At 44.3% G+C, this 5,919-nt stretch overlaps 1 long non-coding RNA gene across 1 annotated transcript; it reads right to left on the bottom strand.

Moving 5' to 3' along the window:
• Positions 1-1,135: 1,135 nt before the first annotated feature.
• Positions 1,136-4,644, bottom strand: LOC140658627 (uncharacterized). The gene is made up of 3 exons (XR_012044802.1): positions 4,172-4,644; positions 3,766-3,868; positions 1,136-2,123 (listed from the first exon to the last, which is right to left on the bottom strand). It is a non-coding gene; the product is annotated as an uncharacterized lncRNA (long non-coding RNA).
• Positions 4,645-5,919: the final 1,275 nt, after the last annotated feature.

The raw sequence follows: 5,919 nt of genomic DNA, 5'->3' as shown, positions 1-5,919 counted from the left end.
GCAGAATGAATGTCTCAGTATATTTTAAATGAAGTGATTTTGCAGAGACGATCACAGCCGTGTGGCCTTCACTTTCCTGGGTACCCAGTGTGGGTCACAGTGGGTTACATGATTGCTCCTGCATATCTTGGCATATTGGGTTTTCCAGTCCTGGCCAAACTCCACCCTGGACAAGTGTTGCCTTCATTTGCTGGCAGATTGTTCAAGGAATCTTTTTGTGCAAGTGACAGCTGAAAGGCATTAAATTGTACAGTAAATCATTTAACTGGAGCCTAGAATGTGTGAACACCGAACCACAAACTCTGACAGAAGAAAATCAGAATTTATTTTGTGTTTTGAACAGTCTTAACGTTAATGGCCCAGTTTAACCACATATAACAAGCATAATCTGTTCAGTTTTCAGCAAGGTCTTCGACTGGATATTGTATACCTCTGTGGTGGTTTCCTTTAAATTATTTGAGGTTTCTTACTTGGGATTTTTGTTGTTAAAATGAATTTTATTCTCTTGAAAGGTGACAGAATGCTAGCTGGGGAAGACGAAGTCTGTCCACACCACAGTTCAACAGGGGCAGTAGCAAACCTCGCACACTTCCCCTGCTCCCCCCGTGCAGGAACGAAGGATGAAGAAAGACAATCTGGGTGGAATAGCAAAAAACTAATGACAGTCTTCACGCTCAGTCTTGAATTCTCCACATCTTGGGGAGGGTCTGCTTTTTTCCTTCTGGGTTTCAAGAAATGCTTCCTTTTGACAGTTTTATTTAAATAAAAATACATTCTTATGGGGAAAAAAGTTGGTCTTGACAAATCAGCATTTTCTACAAGAGCCATTTCATCGAAAACTCCTAAGTCACTCTATTCAGAAAGTATCCTTGTCCAGCATCCAGTCAGTTTGGCTTAGTATAAACTCAAAAATGTAAGCCATATTCTGAAATCAAAGGGGACCAAGCCAAGGAGAAAGCCAAAGGCTGAAGGAAAGCGAGCTCTGGGCAGGCAGAAGAAGATGGCTGTTAAAGGAGGACCGGCTGGGGCCATCCTGGGAGCTGTGAGCAGATGCCACTGCTGGCAGAAGGGACAACAGGCACTTACTGATTTACCCTGGCACTGAACTGCCAATTATTTGTTATAGTCACTAACAGCTTTGCACCCAAATTCATCCCAGCTTTTCACTTGCACAGCCATCAGAGAGAAAGTCTTGGTTTGTGGGGACACTGGTGTGCTGTAGCCAGCCTAGGGCTCGGGTAGAGGTGATGGCGTTGATGCTGGAGGATCCGGCTGCCCGCTCGCTCGCCAAGCTGGACTCCCCAGGACCTCCTGCCGCAGGAGGAGATACCGCACTTGCAAATGGCCAGCGCTGTGCGGAGGTATCACCTTCTGTCCAGGAAAGGTGCCCATGGCCATCAGGCTGCCGATCTCCTCCGCTGGCCTTGCCCTCTCCAGCCACCCATACATTTCTCAGCTGCACCTTCCAAGTAGGTGGAGCCCGTTCACAGTCACTGGGGTACCAAACCTCTGGGTTTAGTAACATTAGGAACCAACTTCCAAACTACAACAAACCCCACAAAAACCATACGTCCCCAGGACACCACCTGAGATAAGAGTCTCATGAGCACAACAGTGCCAATGTGACCCTGCGCCAGGGGCCCCGGGTCTCTGCCTTCACCCTCTCCACCTTCTTCTTGCAGCTGGACCCGTTAGTGTGGCGCAGTAAGCAGAGGCTTTGGTTTCAACATTACCGCTCATTTCAGCAGAGCCAGGGCACACGTATTGCTGTCATTCCTTCCAGCACCTGCCCTCAGATGGACAGACGGTCGGTCCCATCTGCAGCACCCTGCCACCACCCTGCTGGGCACCCAGCAGTCCCGACCTCTAGGAAAGATGCCCCAAGTGCTGCCACGTTGCAGAGCAGGAGAGCAGAAGGACTTGGTGTGTGTGCATCTTTGGTCCTGCGATGCCCTGCCAGGCCACCCTGCTGCTGTTTGGGGCTCCCGCGATGGTGGAGTTTCAGCCTTTTCGACTTCGAGCAGTTTGGATGCCTCCTGTGTTTGAAGCTGCTGGAACCACATCAAACGGCCACGAGCAAAGAATGCCGTCGAAGGATTTATTCAGCCTGGAGGTGAGTGTTGCTGATGGGAGAGAAGGGAACAACAAAGATTTCTCAGCCACCATTGTGATCTACCCATTTAAAAATTAAAAAAAAAAAAAGAAAGGTTCCTTTTACTATCAAAACCATTTGGCTGAGCATTTTACTGCAGACCCTGAGCAAGTTCCAAATTGCCTGGCTTACATAAATACCTCTACCACCAGTGAGCCTTTGCAGAAGGAAAATGTTTATAATTGAGTAGTAAAGCTTACTAAGCAACAATCATGAGATGCAATGCATTTTTTAAAAAGCCAAGTGTCAGACTTTTGAGTTGAAAACCTACAACTGGAAACATAAATTCCAAAACAATAAGTATATTAAAACATGACTGTAATTAAATTAGTTTCATATTGGTACAGCAATGCATCTGTGTACAAAAGGTAATGAATTGTAACTTTTTCTACCTAGGGAAGCTGGTTTTTAATAACAATCATTTTTCTTAGTTCCTTTTCTTTTTTCCATACTTTATTCCAGATTCAGGGAAGAACATCAGTCCAATATATTTTCATTTTTATGTTATGCTCAGTGCATTCCAGGGAGAGCAAAAGCCCAGTCCACAAGCACATTTGCACTAACTAAATATACCCATTTTAAAAACTAGTTTGCGCATTAAACCAGTACAACTTCCCCTTCCCTCTTCCTAACTGGTTCCAGTTACATCTCTTTAAAGTGGGCATTTCCACTGCCTTCTCATGCTGGTCTTTTACAAGAACAGGAGCCATCCCGATGATCTGGACCCCTCTGTAGGGCTTTTCACAGTCATTGGTACTGCCCCTGCTTTAGCAGTGTGTCCCATTACCAGGTTTAAGCAACACACAGCATTTTCCCTTCCTTGCTTTTGTTCTTCCTTCTTTGCTGCCGTTACAATGGGTGCACCTAAAGGGAATGTGTAAAGATGGAGCCAGAGTCTTCCAGGAGGTGCACAGTGACACAGAAGGAAGCAGCAGACATAAGGTGCAACAAAGGATATTCCAGTTCAGTAAAAGGGGAAAAAAAGGTTTTATCATGGTGATGGTCAAACACTGGACCAGATGTTCAGGGAAGGTATGGAGTCTCCATCTTTGGGGGTGTTCACACTTGCCCAGACGCAGCCTGACGCAGCTCCCAGCTGGCCCTGCTCTGAGCAGGGGTTTGGACCAGGTGATCTCCTGAGGTGCCTCCCAACCTGAATTACGCTACGATTCTGTAATGGCCCTTAATGAAGGGACACAGACAGGTATGTCTGGGATCTGTAATAAGATCACAGACAGGTATGCACTGTACCTACTGTCTATGTGCTAGTTCCACACATCATGTGGAGATAGGTTTGAGACAACAGATAAAACTATCCATGTCAGACAAGTCCAACAGGAGCAATTCCCTCAGACCTGTTTTGTTTTTTAAAGATACATCACAGCTCTGTTCTGTTCTTGGGATGCGCAAGCATGACCTACAGTGCTCAAACCAAAACTTTTTTTCCATATCCGTACCTGAAGACATCTAGAATTTGAAACAATTTAGGCCCTCGGATGTGCACGTGCAAAAGACATCCTTTATTGGATACCTTTGCATTTGTAAACAGCATTGTAAGTTTAAGGCACAATTTGACCACGATTTGGCATGCTCTGCAATAGTCATAATCTCACCTGTCATTAATGACCTGCTTCACACATGGCCATACTTTGCAAAGGCTGTAATCCTTGGGACCGCAGTTTCTTCACGGTCTGTTGCCACCTTCCCTTCTGGACACTGGGTCAGAGCAGGAAAAGGAGGAAAGTGGATGGAGACAAGACCAAGATGAGATAGTAGGGCAAAAAAAAAAATACCTACCAAACTGTGTAACACCTAAATTTTGTTTAAAAAAGGGACAGGTGAAATCAAGGTTGCTGGCTTGGCATTCTTTTTGCCTCAGGACCAAAGGAAACGTCCAAGGCAAAAGCAGGACTGTCCTTGGAAGGGGAAGAACAGCAACAAATTAATGAGAAGACAGACAGGAACCTGAAATACCACCCCAAACCCTCCTGCCTTTCCCTCTGACTGCTGGCCACTTACCTCTCATTTCCCCGCGCAGCACACAAAGCAAATAACCCCTCCTTGCAGTGCTTTCTTTCCACCTGGTGAGAGCCACAGGACTAAAATACCTCAGTTTCAGTTAGTATTTCATGCTAGTTTGGAAATATGTCAGGGGGTTTTGTGTGTGTAATACAAATACCTCCCACTGCAATTAGTCTCTGCTGCTGGGAGAGGAACAGACTGCATCAACATTGCTTTTCTGCTAAAGTGCCGCTGTAGTTTCAGTTCATCCTACAAATGTGGTATTGTCTCCTAAAATTACATTACTAATTACAGCTAATACACCCAAGCCCGGATGAATGCAACTTTGATCTGAGTAGCACCCCTACGCAATCCCTCTGGCATGCAAATGGAAATTACACAACAGGGCTCGAATACAGCTTGAAAGCAAAGATGTAAGGCCAATTTATTTAGTGCCCCTAGACTAAACAAGGTGCTTATTCCAGTGCCAGATTATGATTGACTGAGATTTACGCACAAAACATTTCCCACTGAGAATGTGGGACAAACTGCAATTATTACTAGTCCAGTTGGTTTAAAAAAAATTTTAAAAAGTTTAAGAAGTCCATCTTTAGCTGCAATTTCAGCTGGGCTGCCTGACAGAAATCCACTGCCAACTACAGCAGCAGAGCAGGCTGGAGGGAGTAGGTGTGGGGGTACAAACACCAGAACAAGATAGGTTTGGGGGATGGCAAGGAACAACAGGAAGGAAAGAGAGAGGAGAGAAAGGGAGAGAGAATATAGTTGAAAAGGAAAAGGAAAAAAGAGAAAATAAGAGACGTTAAAGGAATATAAGGACACAGAAAGCAAGCACGGAAACGAGAAAAACAGATGTGAGAAAATGAAGGAAATTGAAAAAGAAAACAGAGTAGACAGGTCAAAAAATAAAATGGAAGGACTAGCCAAAGATAGTTCCCTTGAACACTTGCCACAGACAAGCTCACTGGGGCAAGAGCAGGAACGCGTGCTTTCAGCTTTTGGAAGGAGCCAGTTTAGGTTTCTTCTGCTGCAATCAAGCACGTGAAATCCCCATTTCTCATCTTAAACAGCTACAGGCATGAGTTCAAGAGCAGAGCTCTCCTCAGCACAGCTAGAAGAGAAAGCACTTGCCACGTGGCACCTAGTCCTAGACGCTTTGTGTGCAAGCTCTGCCACAAAAAACCTGACTGAAAAAAGACTTGGTTTAGGAAAAAAGAAATGCAGGGTCAGTAATTTAGCAGTACACTGTGACAGCACTAGAGAGCTGCAAAACAGGCATACACATTTGATTAACAGGTATGCAGCAGTTACACTCTGGGAAAAAAAATAATCAAAGGAACAGAACTTTTTCACTGCACAAAACCAGAGATAAGCTTTTCTGCACACGTCAGAGTTACAAGAGGGGGTCTCAAGCCAAAACAAAAGGTTCATTTTTATTGTCAGCAAGGAAGGTAAGTCGTCCCAGACCTTTGGTTGATATATCAGAATAGAGCTGAGGTGGATAAGAAAAAATGACATTTGATTGCAAAAAATGCAAAGTAATTTGAAACCATTTACAAATTCTTACTCATTTGAAGAGACACCAAAAAAATGGATTTAGAAGATAGAAATGTGGTCTTGCATCTTTTCAAGAAAAAAAAAAATAAACAAAGAGCAATTATGTCAGAAAGACTGAGTGAACAAAATAGATAAACTCTGTTTTGCCTTAACATGGAGGGTGATACAAAGCCAGCATCTTACTTTTTAAT

The sequence above is a fragment of the Ciconia boyciana genome, chromosome 1, assembly GCF_034638445.1.
Source record: "Ciconia boyciana chromosome 1, ASM3463844v1, whole genome shotgun sequence".
NCBI lineage: Eukaryota > Metazoa > Chordata > Aves > Ciconiiformes > Ciconiidae > Ciconia > Ciconia boyciana.
The sequence above is the reverse complement of the archived record's forward strand: the minus strand, read 5'-3'. Positions and strand labels throughout refer to the sequence as shown.